General features: G+C 35.7%; 1 protein-coding gene across 14 annotated transcripts in view; it reads right to left on the bottom strand.

Annotated features, from left to right (window-relative positions):
* Positions 1-26,669, bottom strand: part of LOC136037250 (muscleblind-like protein) — a 295,621-nt gene that overhangs the window by 132,769 nt on the left and 136,183 nt on the right. Inside the window, exon 1 of one of the 14 annotated variants that reach the window (XM_065719875.1) lies at positions 6,949-9,965. The exons of the other annotated variants lie outside the window; for them this stretch is intronic. The gene's annotated coding sequence lies outside the window, so the exon portion shown is untranslated. Of the gene's footprint in view, positions 1-6,948; positions 9,966-26,669 lie in introns of those variants that run through there. 14 annotated transcript variants of the gene reach the window in all.

The raw sequence follows: 26,669 nt of genomic DNA, 5'->3' as shown, positions 1-26,669 counted from the left end.
TGGAATTCTGGATAAAGTTCGGGTATTAGCCTCTCAGAAAATCCTGCGAAAATTAATTTATATAGGCTGAATATCAGTTTTGGCTCGATCCAGTTCTGGACGCAAGCACAATCTCTGTTTTGCACGGGTTTGGTGTCAATTGATTTCCGAAACTTGCCCTAGTCTCGGTAATTTTTTTTAAATCCCAGTGAAAAGTTAGCCTGTTGGATGTTGAAGTAAATAAACAAAAAAAAAGTTTTTTTAGCTGAAAGTAAGGAGCAACATTAAACTTAATGCGAACAGAAATTACTCCGTATATGAAAGGGGCTGTTCCCTCCTCCCTTTACGCTAAAGTTTGACTCTTTCTCTCAACTCCACTTTTTCAAACAGTAAACAACTTTAGCGCAAAGAGCGGGGTGTTGAGGAGGGAACAGTCCCTTTCATATACGGAGTAATTTCTGTTCGTTTTAAGTTTTAAGGTCGCTCCTTACTTTCAGTTAAAAAAACTGTTTTTTTTATTATTTAATTTCTTAACGTTTTTGAATTAATACATGTTTTGATTTTTACTATTGCATATTTGGAAATTTGCATATTAAATTATTTTTTGGCTAAATGGCTTTCTCATTTTTTGGTTGGACAATTTTGAGAAAAAAGGAGCGGGGGAGGAGGCCTATTTACCCTCCAATTTTTTGGTTACTTAAAAAGGCAACTAGAACTTTTAATTTTTTACGAATGTTTTTATTAGTAAAAATTTATGTAACTTACGAATTAACTTACGTAACGAACTTCTATATTCGTATATTTTTACTGCGTATATGAGGAGATTCGCCCCTTCGTCAATACCTTGCTTTTTACACCAAAGCTCAAATTTTGTCCCAATTCCTCAAGAATGACCCCTGAATCACAAAGGCCGTAGAATAAATAGTTGAAATTATTAAAAATACTCTAGAGTAAAGAGCAAGGTATTAGGAGGAGGTGAATCCCTCACATGCGTAATAATTTCTGTTCGTTTTAAGTTTTAATGCTGCTCTTTACTTTCAGTTAAAAAATTTTAATATTTATTTTTTCTTTTCTTTTTTAAATTCTAGAAAACACTACGCCCCCTTCATGGAAATTCCCTTTCCCATGAAAAATTCCTCTATGGAAAGTCCCCCCATATAACCCCCGCCCCAAACAAAAAATCCCCCTGAAAACGTCTGTACACTTCCCAATAACCATTACTATATGACAGCACTGGTCAAAGTTTGTAAATTGGTGCCCCTGCCACGGGGACTGTGGGGGAGTAAGTTGTCCCCAAAGACATAGTTATTAGCTTTTTTGACTACGGTGAATAAAATGGCTATCTCAGAATTTTGATCCGATGACTTTTGGGAAGATTGAACGTGGGAGGGGGGCCTAGGTGCACGCCATTTTTTCTGGTCACTAAAAAAGGGCACTAGAACTTTTAATTTCCGTCACAATGAGCCCTTTCGCGACATTCTAGGACCACTGGGTCGACACGATCACCCATGAGAAAAAAAAATAAATAAAAAATAAACACGCATCCGTGATCTGTCTTGTGGCAAAAAATACAAAATTCCACATTTTTTGTAGATGGGAGCGTGAAACTTCTACTTTAGGGTTCTCTGATAATCTAAATCTGACGGTGTGATTTTCCTTTTCACTTTTAAGGTGTGTTTCCCCCTATTTTCTAAAATATGGCAAATTTTCTCAGGCTCGTAACTTTTGATGGGTAAGACTAGACTTGACGAAACATTATATATTTAAAATCAGCATTAAAATGGGATTCTTTTAATGTAGCTATTGATATCAAAATTCCGTTTCTTAAAGTTTCGCTTACCGTTGAGCCGGGTCGCTCCTTACTACAGTTCGTTACCACGAACTGTCTGACAAGAAAAAAAGGTTTGTCCGGGCGTCTTTTGTGTTACACTAACTATGACAGATTGTATTAACATCTGCATTTAGAAAAGAATAAAAAAAAATTACACGAAGCTTGAAAAGAGAAATCTAGTAAGACACAGAACAATTGGGTTGAAATAACAAAAAAGACTTTATACTATATCATACATAAGGGCTTGTCCAAGATTTTGCTCGGGGGTTGTTTTGTGAAGGCAGGGGGGAGTACAAAAAACTTGAAAAAAGCATCGAAAATGTATTTGAATACATTTTTCTTGCGTTTTTACAAGTCGGACAACAAATTTCGGAGGGAGGCGACAAACCCTGAAAAACTCTCTGGATACTGCCTTGATCAGACATCTGTTTTCTTCTTTCAAATAGAAAAGCGTTGACAAGAATTACGCGTTCGTACAAGTTTGTTACAAACCGACGAAGTTTCAAACTTTGACTTTCCTTATTAAAAGTAGAGGAGATTTTCAAGAGCTCATAGAAGAAACTAGGAAAGGGACAAAGAGGACTTGCTTCCAGTTGAATAGTTTCATTCTTAGCCAAACTTATGCCTCACGGATGAATTACCATAAAACCAACCAACCAATCATCTGGGGTCTAGAAAAATAGTCACAAATACAAAACTTTCATGTCTTTCTTTTTTCATCTCTCAATTGAAAATTTTTATTTATAGGGTAGTATCGAGATGAATATTTTTTCTATTAACTTGAGATTATAAACAGGGGGAGAGCATTTCTAAATGCGTGTGCTTTGTTTTAGTATTTTTATGACCACGAGTTTAACTCAACCCTGCTGTATCCTAGCACCCCTTTCAACTATACCCACATCAAAATCGACGCTAATTCAATTCTATTATGTTTAATTTAACGAAAGCTCAATCTTACTCTAACTCAAACCCAATTCGACTCCAACTCAACTCTCCTCACATGACCACATTCAACTCAACCGCCATTCAACTCAACACCATTGAGTTGAGTTGACAGTACAACCGCCCTTTTACTTCAATTTAAAGCAATCCTAATTAATTCAACAATATATCTGAACAGCATACATATATTTGTTGGAAGTATATATATATATATATATATATATATATATATATATATATATATATATATATATTTCACTTTAAGTATTGCAGGAGAGTTTCTTATTCTACACTACTTTTAGGGGCTGTAGGAGATATGTTTCAAGCTAAAATCTGCTCAACCCGACAAATTAGTTCCAGATGGATATCCGATTGACCGTATCTCAAAAAGTAAGCTGCATGAACAATGTGTTTCAGTCTCACTTTCTAAAGCTATAATGAGAAAAATGTTGAGATGGCTAGGGCACGTTCTATGAATAAAGGTTGACAGATTGCCAACAATCATCCTTGTCGAACAGCCATCAAGGGTCAAATAAAAAGCAGGTCGTCCTCGAGTGGGGTAGGAGAGTGTGACAAGGAAAGATTCAGGGGAAAAGGGAACTTCTTGGGAGAGTGTAAAGGGGAAGACTTTGAATAGATTGGTATGGAAGAGGAGCGTGTATAGCTGGGATTGATTCAGGCGGCTTTATGCCGCAGAGTTGTTAGTAGCAGTAGTTAGCTGTGCGGGATTGAGATGAGTGGATTGATTTACTTGAGTTTGAACTAAATGGATATTGAGTTGAATGTTAAAGCGAGTGAGGTTGAGTACCCAGTTGCCATTGATTGTATATAGATGTACATAAAGATCTATGTGCAAGACTCTTGGTGCAGACTAATGTTCCTGCAGCTGCCTTTTGGAGTGGTAAATGCGTCGGCTTTTGTCGAACGTGGCTCTAACACATACCACGTTTCCCGGCATTGTTACCGTCGAACTATATCAGTTTTCTATTCAATGCAGAACATGCTGCTCAGGAGTTTAATACTCAGATATGAATAACTGTTCTGTTTAGAAGAGAATTATGTCTGCAAAGTTTCAACCGAAGGCTAGATGAACTAGCATTCCTTTGCGATACTAGTAACCACAAAGCGTGCGATATTTCCCTACTACGTCTTAGTAAACAGTATTAAAAGAGCAAAAATATGCCGACGGTATAATATCCAAAGAGAAATTCACTGATGTGGAGAGGCCCTATCTGACTATTTGGCAACACTGATAGCAATTACTGTTAATGGCCTATGCGAAGCCATAAAGCCCGGGCTTCGCTCGATGCGCGGCACTTACAAAATACAGCTTCACACGGGCCCGGGACAATAAATTTTTCCCAAAAAAGTAAAGAGCAAAATCTATACTTAAAATGAACACTTCCAAGCAAATGCACCATATGAGTTTATCTATCTGTGTAATAATTGCAAATAAACTAACTACTGATATTTCCCTATATATGGAGGGTTACAAAGAAACAGCCATGATACCAATAGCTTGGTATCATGGTATCATTGGTTTCTTTCAAAAAGAAAGAAAAAGCGATTTAAGTACTGTAGCTGAAAAGCCACTAAGTCGCCTAAAAGTATGACACACAGATTAAAAAGGTACCTCATGTTTTCACCAGCCGTTATGCAAATGGCTAAAAACTGCAAAATTTTTAGAAGTAGAAATACGCCTTAGAAAACATTAAATCAAGCACCAAAAATCCATTACGAAGGAATTCAGCTATATCTGTATATAGGACGGAGAATACCAATCCCTGATATGACTTTCTTAAGTTTGTCTACAGTCTTAACCCTACCAAGACAGTTTTACTTCGGATTTGTGCACATATGATCATGAATTATTCATTTTAATACCAAAACACTATTTCATTGCAGAGCTCACTTGGCAAAAGTCGAACCAAATAAAGCGAATTCAAACAACATAAAAAGAACCTGATTTTTCTTTTACAAAAAATAAAAATAAGGGCTTTACATTTCGACATAGTGCTTTACATTTTGCTACCGACCTAGGGGAATATCCAACAGTCGTTACGCTTGCACTAATTTTATGGATTTATGCTGCATTCGTTTAGAAACAATAATTTTTGTTCTTGTCAAGGTTCAATCTAGCTCTTTACTTACATGATTTTTTTTTCGTTAAAGCCCATGGGCAAAAAGTCCAGAACAATATCAGCATTTAATGCATTTTGTTCTAATCAATCCAGCTATCAGCAGGAGTAAAAATCCCCTGGTAATACATAGGAGAATTGTTCTTTGTTTTACAGCTGCTTGGACTTCACTATCATCAACATTTTTGCCATGCTTGGCGCAGTTCACGCCACTCTTGGCATATTTTCCACCCCGCCTGACACACTTCCACCACGCTTAGCACACATTGGTGTACGTTATTTCTGACAACGAGCACCCCCTCGGGCAATATGTTTTACAAGAAACAGCATAAAGCTCAAAAGTCATTAATCAGACTGCAGACCATAGCTAAATATTCTGTATGACACTCTTGATATTTGGGAAGTATATCTAACAGCCCTTGGTCCTCAATCGCCAACTCGAGAGCGTACGTACAAAATAGCGGATGGAAATCAGTATCTCAGAAAATTCTGGCGACAGCTTAGACCGACTGCTCCTCTTGTCAATTTTTGATTAAAAGAAGGCTCCATATTGGAAACTACATTTATCTATCAGAATTCTCAACGTCGGCTCTGACAAGATAAACAGTGTCATGTCAAATTTTTGGATAAACTGACATTTCTAACCCAATTCCGAAAACTGGCCACACTCCAGCAGTCCGTCTACTATAGTATCAGTGTCGAGTTTGGTTCTCAATATACTTAGACCACATACTAAGACTCATATAGGTACAACAAAGCCATGCATTTCTTCAAAATGCCGCTCCTTAAAAACGTTTTTCCTGAACTATTTGATCTCAGCAACAGCAGGGTGGCAAAAATGGAAAAATGGAACTTCAAAAATTGAACAAAACTCTCGCTATTTTGAAGCACGATTACCGAAGAAATGGCGCTGGAACCACCAGTTTCATAAATTAGACGTGCGAACCTCAAATTTGAACCGTAAGTCTAATAAAATTAATTTTTTTCTTATTTTTCTCTGCCGGTTCTTAAACTATCCATCTGAGACTCCCTTTTAAAATAGTACGAAAGCATTACAGACACAATAATTTTGGTTACATTTTAGCCATTACGAGAATGAAATGCTCTGAATAGGCAAGCGTGGGCGTAAGTAAGCAAAAGATGTAATATCTTGATACATTGAATTTGTCCAGAGGTGCCATATTTACATCAGGAAGGGTGAGCTCATTCAAAATTTTAGCAAGTAGTTACACATGAGGGTAAACAATCATTTTTTAGAACAAACGTATACAGGGTAGATATCGCTTTCCAGACAAACTTTCGCTACATTTAAGAAGCAAGTAATCGATCTAGGCAAATAAAACTTTCATAAATATTCATGAGTTATTATTTTAGGTGATTTCCAAAAGGTGAGTAACATTAGAAAAAATAAGAAAGATTATGTTTATTTACCCCCAAAAACTAAATTCCACGAGACTAGCGTTTCAATTTTGAGACTTGCCGGTTCAGTTTCTGAGACTGGTAGTTCCAGTGCCATTGTCCTTTTTGTTTTTGACACATCGTGCAAACGAGGGGGAGGTGTGTCTTAAGCAAATGAGACGGTTGGACCACGTTCAACATTTCGAATGTCCACTTCTAAAGATGTTATTGAGGTTTGAATAACTTGCAAGTTTTTTCATACGCTATCTGACACCAACTTAGGCGTGATTGGCTCCGCTCTTTTTGTCAACTTTATGATTACTAGCAAACATGAAACCAACAAAAGGCATCAAATGATGACTACACGTTTTTATGTTTAGTCAAAATCCATCAGAACATAAATAATATGAATTATTCCCTGATTACGGTTTCATTCCCAGACATATCTGGGAAAATTAGTTTGTTGGTACCTAAATTAATTGAATCATGTTCAAAAATCAACCACCTTTAAAAAAACTGAAAAAAATCCTTTCTATCAGTTGAACCACCGGAAAATCTTTGTTCCAAGAAAAAATTCTATACGAAATTTTCGTTTTGTATATTAAATACAAAGCCGAAATGATTTCAAAGAGGGATAGAAGATTAGGAGAAAAACCTTACCAAACCTGAGACAGCCGCAAACTTAAACTTAAAAGCAAGGTTAAAGCACACCAAACAAGAGCTCACTATTGGAACTGGACAAGAGCTAGCATGTACTGAAAGCCAGCCATTGAGCTGGGAAATTCTGAGGCAGACAGACATTCCTCCAAAAGCAAAGACCTTGCGTACTAGACTCTTCGCTATTTGAGATAGGGACCGAGGGGTCAACAGTTCCTAACAGGAAATCATAATATGACAATGCGGATTTCTGCTCCAGCATTAGCATTCAAAAGGACAAAACAAACCAGTCAATCTCTTATGATAATGGAATAAAATATTTTTGCCCTTGAGAATAAAATAGTAAGATCTCTGTATGAAATAACACAACAAAACCATGCATTAATTCAACATGTGATAGGAAAAAAGGGGGAAATGGCTAGCAACCGTAGAGAAACTTAAAATTGACAGATATCTAGCTTTCTCAAAGAGATTCCGTGTTATACTTTACTTCATAAGCACTTTGAAGACCATAAATACGTAAGTGCAAAAAAAAGAATTAGAACGCTTAGGCTATACGCGACTCTGCGAACATCCCTAGACCGTGAAAATAATTTTAAGGGGTGACTCACATTCTGGAGACACAAGATGTTGACAGTTTGGAAAATGTGAAAATACATAGCCATTAAAATACAAGTTAAGATGAAAATAGAAACTTTTTAGGGAAATTGTAGGGGTCTTAGAATATATTGGGGGCTAATGAGTGTTTTTTTTTCTCGTTTCTTCTTCTTCATTTTTAAAACGTTGTGGCGCAAATAATGTAATTATTACGTTCAGCTAAGTTGTTTTAAAAATTTGATCCTTCTGTTTTTTTTTCAAAACAGTTCGCTGACATTTTGCATGCTAAAGAATATGAAGTTTAATATAAATGTGGTATAGCCTATAAATTTGTCTATTTCTCTGTCTTATTACTAGACTTTAGTATGACTTGCTGCTCTACCCTGTCAGGGTAAAATTTATTTTTGAAACCGGAAAAAATAAATTTACGATTACTTATCAGATATAGATACCATTTAGGGGTGTAATTAAACAACTAAGCATAAATGTTTGCGTAAAGGATTTAGTTTGACTATTAGGAAACAATAAAAACAAACAAACTCTCTTCTTCGAAACAATGTTTAAGGATTCGCACTACGCCCCATGCGCCACCCCTAGCTCTGGAGGATCTAATTTATAATGTAACGTAATCATAATAAACGTACAATCATAGTAAAAAAAGTTTCAACCATTAGAATGACAAAAATCCAGATGGTTGCTCATTGACACTATATTCAACAAGATACCCATTACCAAGAGCTAGTTCCGTAAAGCGCGTTTTTGAAGGCTTAGGAGGTTAGTAGAGGAGCAAATCAACCTTATTTTTAAAAAGAAAATCTATGATTAATTTACAACAGTTTATGATTGTTTAGCAACATGGACTTTGTTGGGAGGTGGAAGGTTACTGCCCTTCCTCTAAGTAAATTAATAGCTTTCCCTAGAAAAATTCTCAAAATGAGTGTGAAGCTGTGACAAAAGATGACACGGTTTCTTGTCTGTTTCCATAAAAACAGTTATTTTCAGAATTTTTTAAGTATTCCTCAATTAACAGATAATTCTAAGTCTGTATTAGTATGTATGATTCGACTTTAGTCAGACTTACCGGATTCAAAAAAAGAAGAGAGAGAGGGACATCAGCAGCCTTAAAAGGTTTAAATAATAGAGTAAGTTCATATTTACATACACAAAGGTGGGAGGGGGAGAGGACTGTCCCCAAAGAACAAGAACTCCAACGCAAATCCAAAGAACCCACTTGCTGCCCTTGAAAAATGTCAGAATTGCGGAACTCCAAAGTCTTTATCTAATAACATACTGCACCATCTACCGTCACTTAAAAACATGAATGTGACTAAATAATGACGGTCTACTAAAATTCAAAAGTATACTCCATTGTAAGCACGGTCTATTAAAATTCAAAAGCTACGAACCATTGTTAGCACAGTCTATTAAAAATCAAAAGAATACACCATTGTAAGTGCAGCCTACTAAAATTCAAATGTATACACCATTATAAGCACAGTCTACTAACATTCAAAGTATACGCCAATGTAGGCACAGTCTACTAGGATTTAAAAGTATACGTCATTGTAAGCATAGTCTGCTGAAATTTTAATGTGTAGACCATTGTAAGTGCACACGGTGGAATTTGAAAATTTTGATTCAGGATTAGTAATTAGGATTGAGGAAAGAAGCAACGCATAAATTTTGATTCTGGTGGGAATTTCTCCGATTAAATTTTAAGTTTAATGCCAGAAAGTTTTAACATCTTTTTTTTTTTTGACAATTTGAGACTCTTTTTTTTTCTTTTGTATTAGAGAATATTCTTCCCGTGAAAGTAGGCCTGTTACAAGTAAGGGAATATGCTCTTTAATATTTTGATGTTTAATCGTTCAAACTCTGATTAATTTTTTCGTCGTCACTTTCTCTCTCAGTTTTGTAGGATTATTTGAAGGTGAAATCGTCAACTTCTACTATTTCCCTTTGTTTTTCTTAATAAATCCTATCATTTCTCCTCTGGAGGGTTTGAATTTCATGCACTTTGAATTATCTATAACTGATTTCTAAAGGGATAGACAATCTTTTAGGTGTTTCAGCCTATTCTGTTCGTACTTTAAAAAGGGCAGTACCGTATTATTGTCAGTATTCCAACGGTTAATCGGGAAAATAAGTGAGCAAAATTAATTAATTAAATTTGACAACGGTTTTTGTTCGCAAAAAATAAATTAGGAAACTTTCAAGGGAGGCCACACATTCTTTATTTGTTTGGTGATATTTGTTTTTAGGTTGTTTTTTTTTCTGCTGATTTTTAATCCGTGTTTCTTTTCTATAAATTTGGTCCCCGCTTATACTAAAACTGCATGCCTCCATACTGAACTTTCTTCATATATGTATGTGTGTGTATATGTATGTGTATGTGTATATATGTATGTGTATGTATGTATGTGTGTATATGTGTATGTATGTATATGTATATGTATATATACGTGTATATACGTATGTACATATAATATATAATATTTATATATTATATGCCCTATAGATAGGTAGAGTAGCTCCATAGGAGGCTTAGACCAAGTAGGACCTTGTCCCAGTGGGGCCCATAATAGAAACTGGGAAACCCTCCCCTGGGGGTCATAATTTCAGGTGGAGGAGGAAGAAGACCCCTCAAATGTACACTCAGCAGGGCCAACTGCCGTGTTCACGCGTCAGATGAGTTACAAACCTTCTCCCAGTAATGGGTTAAATTGCATGGTGAAGCAGAACACCATCGTGGGAGGATCCTCTATAGGAGGACAACTGCGGCAGGGCGTAAGATCCAGATTTATGGACAACGGCCTCTGTAAAGGGCTGCCTCGACCCTTTCGGGGTACCTGCAAGACTGGGAAACTTGCGGTCAATTTTTCCCACTTGAGGAGTGGCGCCCCTCGAGGAAATTATAGCCTAGTAAACAACACAGCACTCGTACGGGATTCTGATTATTGGATAATTTTCTGGGCTTGGTTTGTTTTGATGGGCGTTTTCGGGCTGAAAAACCTCTTCCTAGCTAATTTATCTACTATGGGCTGCCTCCCCGTAGTAGCATAATATTTGTAGGCATGAATATATAATGAGTCGGAGGTAATAGGCTTGGGACTGTCTGTGCAGGATTTCGACTCTAGTTGATAGAAGAGCATCGCCAAGTGCTGAAAACCATGTTGTGACCAAGATGGGCCCAGGATTGCACAAAGCCTCCAACTTACTGGAGGTCCCAGGGACTTCTTGCTGTCCGGTTCTAAGCCGGCTTAAGCGCTTCGGTGTAGACTTGAGAAGATATGTTGGTCCCCATCCTGCACTGGTATCCGGGATCACTGCTTTTCTTGAGGCCAAAATAATTTCAAAGATTTAAAGAACATGAAAATTGGAACTTGGAATGTTACGACGTTAAAAAATGACTATCGCATCGACATTTTGACTGACGAATTCAGACGGTTTGAACTGGATTTATTAGGAGTTTCAGAAACTCATATCCCAGGGGTAGGAAGCATGAAATTAGGTGACATAGAATTTGTTTACTCAGGAAGGAAGGATGGGGTACATAGGCAGGGAGTAGGGCTCATGATGAATAAGGAAGCTGCTAAGTCTTGTTTAGGCTGGGAAGGTATTAATAATAGAATACTAATTGCTCATTTTATGACTAAAAAGTTTAGGGTATCAGTTATAGTAGTATATGCCCCCATTGAACCAACTGATGGAGATACTAGTGACTCAGATGAATTTTACTTACAGTTACAGGAGCAAATAGACAGGGTACCAGGTAGAAATATGGTGTTTTTGCTAGGAGATTTTAATGCCCAGGTTGGTAGAAATAGGGATAGATGGTATCCTAGCCTAGGTAATTTTGGTGTAGGAAAAGAAAACAGTAATGGCTATAGGCTTTTGCAATTTTGTAGGTATAACAACCTAGTTATAACCAATACGGTGTTTGGTCACAAAATGGCCCATAAGTTGACATGGTATTCACGTGATGGTAAGACAGCAAACCTTATTGATTATGTTATTGTAAACAGAAGACTAGCAGGATCAATACAAGATACTAGGGTGTATAGGAGTGCCGTTATTGATGTTAAAAGTAAAGATCACCATCTAGTAGTGTCTAAGGTTAATTTAAAGCTGAAATTTCGGAAGAGTAACTCCCTCCCGGAAAGTTATGATGTTGGTAGACTTCAGGATGAAAATTTGAGAAAAAAATTCCAGGAACAGTTGAGTACTAAACTTGAGGGTTTAAAATTTGACAATGTGGAAGATGGATGGAATAATTTCAGAAAAACAATTTGTGAAGTTGCTGATGGTGTCCTAGGGAAGAGTGCTAAGACAGCAACTAGGAATATTAGTGAAAAAGCTTTAGGTTTAATAGAGAGTAGAAGGGGTTTGTATAAGAATTATCTGAGCGATAGGTCGTATGAAAACAAAAGGAATGTAAAGAAAGTGGAGAAAGCATTAAAATATGAACTAAGGAGATGTGAAATGGAGGCGATGGATAAAATTGCTGAGGATCTGGAAGATGCGGCTAGACGGCATAATAGTAAAATATTATACTGGCATGTTAATAAATTGAAAGGGAGTAGCCGATCCGGATTAGTCCCAGTTAAAGATAGAAATGGGGCCACAATTAGTGATAAGGAAAAAGTTAAAGAAAGATGGGTGGAACATTTTGAGAATGTGCTAAACCGAGATACAGTTGCAGGAGAAGATATAAATGAAAATGAAAAAGTTTGTGATACCTTGGATGTGAAGGAAGATTTGTTTAGTGAGGAAGAATTAGCGACAGTACTAGAAGGATTAAAAAATAATAAGGCCCCAGGTGCTGATAGTATGATTAATGAGTTCCTTAAATATGGTGGCTCTGAGGTTAGGAATAAGCTACTGAAGATTATGAACATGATTTTTGAAAAAGGGGAAGTACCCAATGATTTTAGGAAAACCTTAATTAAACCACTGTATAAGAAAGGTGACAAGAGTGAATGTCGGAATTATCGAGGCATTAGTCTGGTCTCTGTAGGTAGCAAATTACTGAGTAATATGATACTTTTTAGACTGAGACATGCTGTAGACAAAGTTTTAAGGGAAGAACAATGCGGTTTTAGAAAAGGTAGAGGATGTGTCGACCATGTTTTCACTCTTAGGTTAATAATTGAGAAGTCCCTTCGTTGTCAAACACCTTTGGTCCTTAGTTTTATCGATTATGAGCAAGCTTTCGATTCTGTTGATAGAACAGCGTTAACAAAGGTCTTATCGTTATATGGTATACCAGAAAAATACATTAAAGTGATTTGCGCTATGTACGAGAATAATACTGCTGCGGTTAAGGTAGGAAATGAGGTTAGCAACTGGTTTTGTATTAAATCAGGAGTTAAGCAGGGTTGTGTTCTATCCCCCTTTATATGGATCATTTTGATGGACTTCGTCTTAAGGAGCACAGGAAAGGCAATTGGAGACCATGGAATCAAATGGGGAGGAAGAACGCTCCTGGACTTAGATTATGCTGATGATTTAAGCATATTAGATGAAAGTGTGAGCAAAATGAATGGATTTTTAGAGGTTTTACGAGTTCAGGGTGCTAAAATAGGCTTGAAAATTAATGTTAAGAAGACTAAGTCACTAAGGTTAGGAATAAGTGAAGATGAACAGGTGACCTTAGGTAACGAAAAGATTGATCAGGTTGGGAGCTTCAGTTACCTTGGTAGTATTATTAGTAAAGATGGTGGGAGCAGTGAAGATGTTAAAAGTAGAATAGCTAAAGCTCAGGGTGTTTTTTCACAGTTAAAAAAAGTTTGGAAGAATAGAAAGATAAGCCTACAAACCAAGATTAGAATATTGGAAGCTACAGTGATGACAGTGGTCAAATATGGCTCTGAAGCATGGACACTCCGAAAAGCAGATGAAAATTTACTAGATGTTTTCCAGAGAAATTGCCTACGGATTGTTCTGGGTACCCGGCTGACTGACCGTATTTCAAACAGTAGGTTGTACGAAAAGTGTGGTTCAATCCCGCTTTCTGGGGCTATAATGAAAGAAAGGTTGAGATGGCTAGGCCACGTTCTACGGATGAAGGATGACAGATTACCGAAGATTGTCCTTTTTGGCCAACCGTCTGGGGCTACACGGAAAGCAGGTCGTCCTTGTCTGGGTTGGGAGGATGTCATAAATAAGGATTTAAAGGAAATGGGAACTTCCTGGGAGGGTGTAAAGAGGGAGGCTTTAAATAGATTAGGTTGGAGGAGGAGCGTGCGTAGCTGTGTTGGCCTCAGGCGGCTTGGTGCTGCAGTGAGTTATTAGTAGTAGTAGTAGTAGTAGTAGTAGTAGTAGTAGGGCTCCAGACTCCCTCCCTGCTTGTAAGATGACATGGCCATTCTTGACGACGGCTATTGATGAGATACAATTTCATTCTTTGTTTATTCAAATCAATATATATAGCCAGGAGTGTAAACTGGAGGTAGGGGATTCAGACTCATAATCCCACCCCAGACCTTTGAGACTTTTACGATTCCTTTCAAATTTACTAATACTTTCCATATGGTTAACTTATTTTAAGCGTTTTAGCCAGATACACCCTTCCTAATAAAAAAAAAAAAAAAAAGAAAAAAAAGAAGAAAAAAAAAAAAACCTTGCAAAGGTGACATCAAACATCCAAGACTCTTAGTAGGAGACGAAGAAATATTTCCAGACGGACCCAAAAACTTTCTACGTCTCTATATATAGCTGTTCATGTAATTTTTTTGACAAGTTCCTAGGGAAGACCCCTAAGAAACCTTCTTTAGGGTTAGTCCCATTTCCCTATGCGCAATTCTGATAATAGTGAGTGATTGATTTTGTAATGCTTCTAAATATTATAGCCGCTTTCTATTACCAATGAATTAATCACTCTATAACTACATCTGAAGAGCAAGTATATTTTGAATCAATGATTTAGTTCATTAATGGTTTAACAATTAATTTTTTGGGGGGGGAGAAATGTAGGAATAGTTCAACGTTTGAGACTCTGTGTTTGCATATAATTCAAGAAATTTGTTGCAGATACAGTAAGAAGAAATACGCTGTAATCCCCTAGGGTCCGTGATCCACAGCCGTAAATCACGATTGGAGTGATAAAGGTTTCGAGTCCTTAAACCACAGTAATAGATTCTTATTTCTCCAAATGGGCAAAAGACATGCTGATTTAGTTGACAATATCCATGTTCAGCACATTTTTCACAGCCGAAAAAGAGAAACCGAATACTGATGCAACAAGAATAACTCACTGAGTTAGATTTTAGGTACATTCCGAAATGACAGTGAAAAGGCAAATTCATCGTTGAAAAAGTGTTATTTTCTTCTTGTCTTTTTGCATTATCCCTTCGACTTTTGTATCCTTTTTATTTTTCTTTTTGCACTGAAAACGGCTGAAAGAGGTCTTGGCCGAAAGTTTTTTCTTTCTCCGCTTTTTTCCCTAGCTGTGAATTACGTCGCTTTTCATCACTACCTTGCACTTTTTTCTTTTTGTCAAGTTTAACCACAGTGGCCTCAGAAAGTATTTACCACAGGTGCTGCTATTTTTGAAGAAGCCAGTGGCGTCAATCGAGAGGGGACTGGCCCCTAAAATCCCTCCAAAGATAATCAAAATATCAAAAAAATGTCCTTTTTGGCATTTCAATTAAAAACTGAAAAAAATGCCCCGATAGATACTAAAAATACATTTTGTCCCCCCCCCCAAATTTCCATGATTTGACAGCACTGAAGAGACCAGATTTACAGATATAGTAAGATAATATTAAAGCATCAAAATACGCATGATTTAAAACTAAATAGTTTCAGGTGATACGATATAATATTGAAAACTTCATAAACAAAATTAAATTATTCTACAAAACCCTTAAACTACTCTTACTCCCAAACAGCTGCACTGCATTTAGAAAAATTCACGTGATACACCAAGCCAAAGCAATCGGTATTGCGTCCCTAGTGGTCCCACAGAATAGGTACTAGTGAAAATTTCCAATGAATTATTGAGCAGAAACTTCAACTATTTGCTAGAAAACAATTTTCAGCATTCATAGTTTCCCATTATATCATATGATATAGATATCTAAAATGGCTTCAATGAGCTTTTAATCCTTGAGAATAATGAAGGTCTAGCGGTACATCGATACTGCCATAAACCACCATTACCTTTCATTATATCGACATAATGAGCCAATGCCATGTTATGATCTCAAGCCTAAAATAATTACCTGACAAGATATTCCTGCAATAAAATATGCAGGACTTGCCAGTACATTAGCCCTTAGACAGCTCTAATAAGGAGTTGTACAAGGGGCGAAATTTCAACAGAACTTGAGCCCATGGGAGGACATAAAGCACATAAATGTATCCTATAAATGTATATTAACAGAAGGGAACGTGGTAATAGAGCTAATTCCTTGTGAAGTCCTTGTCTCAGCGCAGAAGGACCACAATAAAGTCCTTTAGCACCAGGTAGAGTTGAAACCATCTCATTATTTATATAAAAATGACCCTTTTTTATTATAGAAAATTAAAGTTTGAATCTCACAAATGTTAGTTTAAGTCAAGTTCCAAAGAGAAATTAAGCTGCACAAAGGCTCGTAAGTTAACAAAAGGTAAAGAGCAACTACAGTAAATTCGTTCTAAAACAAAGTTTGAAAAAAATATATATGTACTACGTAAAAAACAACTACTTTTTGGTGCGTGGTAGCACTTGCTGAGCTTTAAAGTGATCTAACAAGAGTTATATATCATGGTACAAATTGCGTAAGCTTCAGAAAGCAAGGGAACACTCTGAAAACAGGGCAAAATTTTCATTGAAATAATCCCTAAATTCAGCATGCCTAAGAACCACAGAACACAGCTTTCAGTCCTCAATTTGAGAAGTTTTTTTTCATTTCAAATTACGGCTTGAGGTGCGTGTTCATTATTATATTTTTTATTAATAGGAGGGTGCTAGATCATAAGGAGGTTGCTCACAATCAAAGTCACATATGACTTATATTCTGCGTGGTACTGATTTGTCTTTGACGATGTGTTGAGCCTGAGCCGGTCGCTCCATGGGCTAGAAGCTAATTTTACCAAGTTGTAACAAGAGTATGCCCATATTGGACTTCAGTTTAGTGCTGAAAAGTCTGAAGTGCTGCTTTTTAACTCAAAATCAGATGCTGGTAGGAGCGTCACACTTGGAGATTCTATTTTTGAACTCGCGGATAATGTTGTAAATCTGGGCCTCCCTATTGGACGGTCAATACTAGAAACGCGGCGATTACTGCTTTCTCATTTTCAGAAGTGGTCATCTTTTACGTATAGTTGTATAGTGGCAAATAAGCGGAAGTTTTATCGACGTCTGTTGCCCAGGTGTACAATACAATGATTTTGCCTCACTATCAGTACCTTAGCCCATTTTGACGCATTTTTACGGCTACAGATTAAATGAAATTACGCTCACCGTAAAAGTATGCAAAGTTTTTGCTGCGTTTTCCTCCATGGGCAAGCAAGAGGTATGTTACGCGCCAGTATAGTGTTACCAACCCTGAAGAAGCGATTCTGTCGCAAGTTGACCGATATAATTCATCTGTCAAGACTCACCTGTGGGCCAATGTTTTACAGCAGCAGTCGGTATCTGTTTCTGATTGTTTTGTTTCTAACAGATGAATTAGGTCTTCTGATTTTTTATGTTTTCTTTTTCTTTTTTTGTGCTCCATCAGTTTTTCCATTGATGCGTATTAAACACATTCATTCATATATATATATATATATATATATATATATATATATATATATATATATATATATATATATATATATATATATATATATATATATATATATATATATATATATATATATATATATATATATATATATATATATATATATATATATATATATATATAAAATAAAAAACAAGTTTTTAACGGAAAGTAAGGAGCGACATTAAAACTTAAAACGAACAGAAATTACTCCGTATATTTTCATATACGGCTTTTCCTCCTCAACGCCCTGCTCTTTACGCTAAAGTTTTTACTGTTTTAAGTAGTTGAGCTAAAAGAAAGAGTCAAACTTTAGCGTAAAGAGCGGGGCGTTGAGGAGGAAAAGCCCCTTTCATATACGAAGTAATTTCTGTTCGTTTTAAGTTTTAATGTCGCTCCTTACTTTCCGTTAAAAAACTTGTTTTTTTAGTTTCTGAACGTTTTTGAATCAATGCATGTTTTTATTTTGGCTCTCCGCAGATGAATAATTAAAACGAAATTTTCATATTTATTTTTTTGGCCAAATGGCTTTCTCATAGTTTTGATCGAATGATTTGGAGAAAAAAAGGAGTGAGGGAGGAAACCTAGTTGCCCTCCGATTTTTTGGTTACTTAAAAAGGCAACTAGAACTTTCAATTTTCTATGAATGTTTTTATTAGTAAAAGATATACGTAACTTACAAATTAGCTTACGTAACGAACTTCTGTATTCTCATATTTTTATTACGTATATGAAGGGATTCACCCCCTCGTCAGTACCTCGCTCTTTACCCTAAAGCTTAAATTTTGTCCCAATTTCTTAAGAATGACCACAAAAGCCGTAGAATAAATAGTTGAAATTAATAAAAATACTTTAGCGTAAAGAGCGAGGTATTAGGAGGAGGTGAGCCCATCATTTGCGTAATAATTTCTCTTCGTTTTTAGTTTTAATTCTTCTCCTTACTTTCAGTTGAAAAAACTTTCATATTTATTTTTCATTGTTTTTTTTTTAATAATGCTAGAAAATCCTGCGCTCCCTTCATGAAAATTTTCTTCCCCCATGACAAATTCCTCCAAGGAAAGTTTCCCCAACATATCCCCTCTTATTATACCCCCCTCCACAACTTAAAAATCCCCCTGAAAACGTCTGTCCACTTCCGAATAACCATTACTATATGTAAGCACTGGTCAAAGTTTGTAACCTGTGGCCCCTCCCACGGGGAATGTGGGGGAGTAAGTCGTCCCTAAAGACATAGTTATAAGGTTTTTTGACTACGCTGAATAAAATGGCTATCTCAGAATTTTGATTTGATGACTTCGGGAAAATAATTAGCGTAGGAGGGGGCCTAGGTGCCCTCCAATTTTTTGGTCACTTAAAAAAGGCACTAGAACTTTTCATTTCCGTTAGAATGAGCCCTCTCTCAAGATTCTAGGACCATTGGGTCGATACGATCACCCTCTGGGAAAAAAAAACAAAAAAAAAAAAACAAATAAAAACGCATACGTGATCTGCCTTGTGGCAAAAAATACAGAATTCCACATTTTTGTAGATAGGAGCTTGAAACTTCAACAATAGGGTTCTCTGATACGCTGAATCTGATGGTGTGATTTTTAGGAGTTGTTTCCCCCCTATTTTCTAAAATAAGGCAAATTTTCTCAGGCTCGTAACTTTTGATGGTTAAGACTAAACTTGACTAAACTTATATATTTAGAATCAGCTTTAAAATGCGATTCTTTTGATGTAGCTATTGATATCAAAATTCCAATTTTTAGAGTTTTGGTTACTATTGAGCCGGGTCGCTCCTTACTACAGTTCGTTACCACGAACTGTTTGATATATATGTATATATATATATATATATATATATATATATATATATATATATATATATATATATATATATATATATATATATATATATATATATATATATATATATATATATATATATATATATATATATATATATATATATATATATATATATATATATATATATATATATATATATATATATATATATATATATATATATATCCCGGGGATTCTGGGATCATCAGGAAGGGGGCGGACATTTTCATAATTATATTGTAAATAGCGTATGTGAAGAAAAATATACCGTTAAATAAATTATATTATGCATAAATAAAACAAAATAAGACTTGTTGAAAAAAGGATTTCTTAACGTTTTCAAAAGTAAAACTTTCTATACGAAAGAAAAAGTTGAAACAAATTCTCCTACGAAGACCTTACACAGGCTATTGTGCCATCTTACAATAACCAATTCAGAGTTTAATGCCTTTTAAACATGACTTGACAAAAACTGAAACCATGGACTTTGGACAATTTAATAGTTAACGACCTGACTATCAAGCAGTTCATGGTAACGAACTGCTAGAGAGGAGCGTCTCGGCCCAATAGTAACCGAAACTCTAAAAAACAGATTTCTGACAATAATTGATACAATTCCAAATAAATAAAAGTCATTAGCTTTAATGTTGGCAATCTAAAGCTAGCGTTCAAATGGAATAAGAAATGTTTTTAAAGACTTTAGCGTAAAGAGTGAGGGTTTAAGAAGAGGTAGCCTCCCTTATATAGGTAATAATTTCAGTTCGTTTAAAGTTTTAATATTGCTACTTACTTTCAGTTGAAGGAACTTGTTTTGTTTTTTTTAATTAAATTCTAGGAAAGGAGGGAATAATATCTTCGAAAAACAATGATGCAACGTTTTTAGAAGCAAAACAAATTATCATTCAAAACAGTCTTAAATTTATCAGTATTTGACCAGTTTTGCGATTCATAATTTTTTTTTTAAATGGTATCCTTTTTCCGTGTCTGAATTTGCGATAGCATCACATCAGCACTACATAACACAAACTGTTCTACGTTATTAAATACTAACAATCCATTAAATTTCATATCAAAGGACCAAAAGAAGATACATAAACACTATCATAAAGCCAAAGCTGATGAAAGTTTTATCTTGTGGAATTTCGAAGCTATTTGCACTTAATGCATGGCAAAATCGGGAGCTTTATCCTTAGATCCTAACAAATTATGAGTACTTCATTAAAGCATGTATGTCAAACCTAGATCCACAGGGCCACGTAAAATATGCTTATATATGTGTAGCGGCCTGTCAAGACCTGTTTTAACCATAACCAAGGACATATCCAGTCCTTTTTTTTTGGGGGGGGGGTCGTTACCAAAAAATCTAAAAACGGCATCAAAATTTGTTTAAATGCATTTTTGTTACGTTTTTACGAGTCAAGCTAAAATTTCCAGGGGGGAGGGCTCAAACTCGGCAAACCTCCTGGGTAACGCCTTGACCATTACTTTATTAAATAACAAGTCTGAGCTTGTTTTGGCGCTGGAACAATAACAAATCAATTTGATAAGGCTGCTTTTGCTTATTTCAATAGTATACTCATACTTTCAACACCGTACAGTGTTCTCCACAAAGATTACTTAGAGTTTAACTTCAGCAAAACTTGGGCAAATCGATTTACTTCAGAACTAAACATACCCTATCATTATAATGTTTTAAGTGCTTCTATTATAATTTCATTTCGCTTGCGGTAATAGTATAATCAAATTTTTCCAACAACGATTTTTCTTTTCTATAAAGATTTCCTTTCAGTGCGCAAATAAGGATATTTTTGGTGCTTTTTCAAGGAATTACTTTAATTAGCAGAGCTTTGCATCTTTACACTTTTCATTGTTCTCACATTGTTTTCTCTGAACTAAATATGTAACCAAAATTTCATGCGGCTGATAGTTTCCACACCATGTAGGCTTTAAGGCCCATTCACAATGAGATTTCCCGTAGTGTCGAGATAGCGCTAATTTGATCCAATCCGATTTTGTAACGGATTTTCTGATAGGTTAAAAATTCTATGGAAAATCCTGATTGGCTCAAACTGGCGCTAGTAAAGTCTTGGTATTAATGGAATATCATTGTAAACGGGCTTCTCGCAAAGGCTAACGAAAGAGTAGCAGCGACTAACAGCAGCACCATCTACAAACTTTATTGGTGAACTGCCTTTTGGCTTTTATTCATTACGCATTGCATGCAACCGAGAACTTGGGTACTTACAGTTTTTATTTTGCACGTGTAATTTGTTACGAAGCAAGATCACAAGAACAAGCCTATTAAAATTGAAATTGCATAATAGCCTCAAGGGGCAGAGAATTTTTCATTTATTAAACAAAACCATGTTTATTCAACGCATGATACATAGGCCTACCCATATAAATCAGTCAATATTCACGTTTTTGATAATGTGGCCCACTACTTGGTGCTTTATTGGTAGTGTAGTCCTAAGAGAGACGTTTTCTTAAACTTTTCACTACCTAAATTTTCTTTGTTTCGATTTTGTATTTTCGCTTGTATTCACTTTTATGCCAAGTCAGTATGGAGTTTTATCCTATTTAGGTTATAAACGAGTTTACATGAATGTAAACAATCAGTTATACTATTAAGCTTTTAAGTAATAAATAACCACACATAGGTAGACTAAAGTTTTAAATAAGATTTACTCAATTGATTTTATCCTTTTTTGTACAAACCACACAAAAAAGCGGGCTATCTTAAGCCATCTACAATACTTTTTTAGCAAAAACCTACCCAAGTTGGAACGGTTTTACACGGCAAACAACAATCGTAAAAAAGGTTTCGTGTAAGCAGAGAAGTGGATAAGCAGGAATTCCTTTTAAAACCTTCCCAAGGTCATTTTAAGCCAAAAATAGAAGGGAAGAAAAAAAGAACTAAATGTTTCAGACTGAACCATAACCAATTTAAGTACCAGGCCGTCAAAAATCCCTTTAATTATTAATTACAGCGATATATTTTAATATCTTTATTTATCTATCTATTAAAAAGAGCAAGTTCTACCTTTAATTTTTTCTTTAAGCCGAGAAGGGTCGTCAAATGTCAAGTTAGCTATTTCTAATATTCGTTTTGGCCAAAACAAAAAGAACTAGCTTGTGTTTTAAGAATTTACAGAATAGCAAAGATTTAGCTTTGGATTTTTAAAGTTTTGAAGATTTTTGTTGAAATATGTGCAAGTACATATTTTACAAGGTCTAAAAGAAGAAAATTTTATAGGATTTTAAAGGACCTGGCTAAATAATGAGTCTACAGTTTAGCACACAGTACATGACGTCATGATAGTTAGTTTCTGACCTAAAGGAGGCCATAGACGGTCAATCATTTTGATGAAAAGCTTCCGTCAATCGATTGACTCAAGCATGATTGACCGTCTAGGAACCTGTTTGACGCTTGAGTCAAGGGTTGACGATGACTGATAGAAAGTTAGAATAAATCAATCATTTTGATCAAAAGCAGTGTGTTACATTAGCTTCGGTCGAGATTGAAGGGCTGATTGAAGGGTCGATTGAAGGCTGATTGAAACACACGTCAATGGATTGACGGAAACTTGATCAAAATGACTAACCGTCTAGGGGCTCCTTAAAGGTACTGAAACAGCCTGTCCCAATCATTGTTGGTCTATACCCTCCCATATGAGAAAAAATATACGCCTTGTGAATAATGATCAAACGCGAAACTTCGTGTCAATTTCTTAATTTATCCAAAAAATATAAGACTTTATTTTTGGTACGATGATGTATAACCCCTTGAAACTGGATCTAGACTCTACATTCAATAGGCATATTGCAGTTAATTTTTCGTGATTTTTAGCCTTCAATAGACACTTGTAGTTATCGTATTGCGTTCAAGAGCACATAATGGAGCCTATTGAAATTAATTATTTGCTTATTGTGCTTCAGAGCTCAATAAGTTGAAGTTCGTCTTTTTACAGACAGAGACCACTCGGAATATTTTTCTATTGGTATAACAGAGTTCGAATTCAGCTGTGGCAACACACTGCAGGACTCAGAGTTCGGTTCTCGTGATGAAATTGCGCAAAAGCATCTCCATACTAATCCAAACAACAATAAAAGATATTCGTATAAGCATTCGGTTCATTTCAAATACGGTTCAAATTCTGTCCATTACAATACCTTCGGTTCATTTAAAAGCTTGTATGGGTTTGTAAAATTCTTTATTTTTTTTAGAAAATACATTTTTAAGTTCAAACCACATTCATTAGAGTATAATAAGGTACTTGTGTATTATTCAGAACACACTCAATAAGTGAAGTTAGGTTCTTTCGTGAAACAAACTACGATGCAGGTATATTTTAATTAAATATTTTATATATAGATGTGGTTAGGTTAAGTTAGGTATTTGATATAATGCACCCCCCCCCCTAATGTTCAAATTATATAGCCCAAACTTTTGATAAAGCTAATAAAATAAACAAAATATGATGAAAATATAATACTTTATTAGGAAAATTGTAAAATAACAATTTAGAATTATTTACCAAGAACGCAGAAATGTCGTTAAGAATCGCGTTAAAAAGAGGTCTTCCTTCTGCCTTTATAACGAACTGCAGCAACAAATGGCATTCTACTGTCAGCAAACCACGTATTTACACGCAAATTGACTTTTTTCAAACATGGCCTATTGTTACACTCCCAAAAATGTTCCTTCACGTAAGAGTAAAAAGTCAAGTTGTGTCCATTGACGCACGGTTTTGTAGTGGGCAACAACCCCTTATCCTGGAAAAATATAACTGCCTCTTTTTCAGTCTTCGGCAAATCCCAAATCTTCATTTCAAAGTCCATGTTCAGACACTATCTTCTATCACTATGCGTAGCAAATCAAATTGAGTTCTGTCTTTGTGGCTATGAAACAGGGTTTTCGCATCGTAGTTTGTTTCGCGAAAGAACCTAACTTCACTTATTGAGTGTGTTCTGAATAATACACAAATACCCATACTAATATCGCTTATTCGATAAGTTATCGCTATTAACTATAATTAATTGCAATAAGCTATGTTGAATGACGGGCCGATGAATAACAAATAAAAGCAAAAACTAAGACAACTTCTGGAAGCCTACTCCGTCAAAACATTTGGAACAAAGACATTCCGTGTGTCTTTAAACCCGGTGCATTTTCACAGCAATGTTTTTGCTACGCCAGGCATCTTTCAACTTTAATTTCCTTTCTAGACATAACACGAAGCGTCCTCCGACAGATCATCATTTTACAACTATAAAACTCAAACCTTTTTGCTCAATCCATTAAGAGATTTGAGATTACAGAAAAGAATAAAGAAAGAAAGACTGATAAGACAAAAACAGATAATAAAAAGGAAGCAAAAAATTGGGAGGATGAAACTGGCCTTTAAAGGATCAATATCATCTGATCCAAGTGTCCCAGACGCCGAATACCTTCGACAGTTTATACCCGGTTGCTGTAAAGTAAACTTTTTAAGTTAAACATGTTAAGCGACAACTACAGGATCAAGAATTAATATTGTCGACTATATGAGGCAGGAATAATATCTAGACGCTCAAGGTGACAAAAAGCCAAATATTCAGATTTACATCTTGCATTGAGACAATTTGCTAAATGACATCCATCAATGACACAATCAATTATGCTGTAAATCATATTATTCAGGTACTGCTCGAGAACGTGTGTTGGTAGATATGTCCAACGGCTCTTAAGCGGTCAATATTGTTGCCCGACAATATTGTTATATTTTTCATTGCAGCTCCTGAAAGCTGTGAAGTGCTCCTGTAAACCGAATAGCTGTGACAAACAAAGATGCTCATACAAGAAGTCACTTCTAGATTACTCTATGGCTTACAAATCATGCAGAGGGATCAAACAGTTCGTGGTTACGAATTGTAGTAAGGAGCGACCCGGCTCAATAGTAATCGAAACTCTAAAAAACGGAATTTTTATAACAATAACTAAATCAAAAGAATTGCATTTTTTTATGCTGACTTTAAATATATAAGTTTCATTAAGTTTAGGCTTACAAATCAAAAGTTACGAACCTAAAAATTTGCCAAATTTTAGAAAATAGGGGAAACACCCCTTAAAAGTCATAGAATCTTAACGAAAATCACACGATAAGATTCAGCGTATCAGAGAAACTTACAGTAGCAGTTTCAAGCTCCTATCTACAAAAATGTGGAAGTTTACATTTTTTGCCACAAGACAGATCACGGATGCATGTTTATTTGTTTGTTGTTTTTTTTTTCAGGGGTGATCGTATCGACCCATTGGTCCTAGAATGTCGTGTGAGGGCTCATTCTAACGGAAATTAAAAGTTCTAGTTCCCTTTTCAAATGACCAAAACTTTGTCCTTGGGGACGAATTACTCCCCCAGAGTAGTCGTGGGAGGGGCTGCAAGTTACAAACTTTGACCAGTGTTTACACATAGTAATGGTTATTGGGAAGTGTACAGATGCTTTCAGGGGGATTTTTTTTGTTGGGGGGAGGGGTTGAAGGGAGGGGGCTATGTGGGAGGATCTTTCCTTGGAGGAATATGTCATGGGGGAAGAGAAATTCAATGAAGGGGGCGCAGGATTTTCTAGCATTATTATAAAAAAAACTTGAAAACTTGAAAAGAACAAAAATTTTTACGTATATGAGGGGTTTACCTCCTCGTAATACCTCACTCTTTACGCTAAAGTATTTTTAGTAATTTCTACTAGTTATTATGCGGCCTTTGTGATTCAGGGGTCATTCTTAACGAATTGGGACAAAATCTAAGCTTTAGTGTAAAGAGCGAGGTACTGACGAGGGGGCGAACCTCTTCATATACGTAATAAAAACATACGAATTTCGAAGTTCGTTACGTAAGTTAGTTCGTTAAGTTACGTGTATTTTACTAATAAAAACATTCGTAAAAAATTAAAAGTTCTAGTTACCTTTTTAAGTAGTCAAAAAATTGGAGGGTAACTAGGCCTACTCCCCCACTCCTTTTTTTCTCAAAATCGTCCGATCAAAACTATGAGAAAGCCATTTAGCCAAAAAAAAAAATCAACCTGTAAATTTTCTTTTAATTATTCATGTGCAGAGAGGCAAAGTCAAAACATACATTAATTCAAACACGTTCAGAAATTAAATAAAAAACAAGTTTTTTTTAACTGGAAGTAAGGAGCGACATTAAAACTTACAACGAACAGAAATTACTCCGTATACGAAAGGGGCTGTTACCTCCTCAGCGCTCCGCTCTTTACGATAAAGTTTTTTACTGTTTTAAAAAGTAGAGCTGAAAGAAAGAGTCAAACTTTAGCGTAAAGAGAAGAGCGCTGAGGAGGTAACAGCCCCTTTCATATACGGAGTAATTTCTGTTCGTTTTAAGTTTTAATGTCGCTCCTTACTTTCAGTTAAAAAAACTTGTTTTTTTTATTTAATCTCCTGCAAGAATGCCATGGAAGCTGAAGACGATGATTCTGCCTTTACTGCCAACGACTTTCAAAAGTTCTCTCTCTTTTTATGTTTGACAAAGTGAAAACAATTGAAAC

The sequence above is a fragment of the Artemia franciscana genome, chromosome 16 (assembly GCF_032884065.1).
Source record: "Artemia franciscana chromosome 16, ASM3288406v1, whole genome shotgun sequence".
Taxonomy (NCBI): Eukaryota; Metazoa; Arthropoda; class Branchiopoda; order Anostraca; family Artemiidae; genus Artemia; species Artemia franciscana.
Note: the sequence above shows the minus strand (reverse complement) of the source record. Positions and strands in the feature narration are given on the sequence as shown.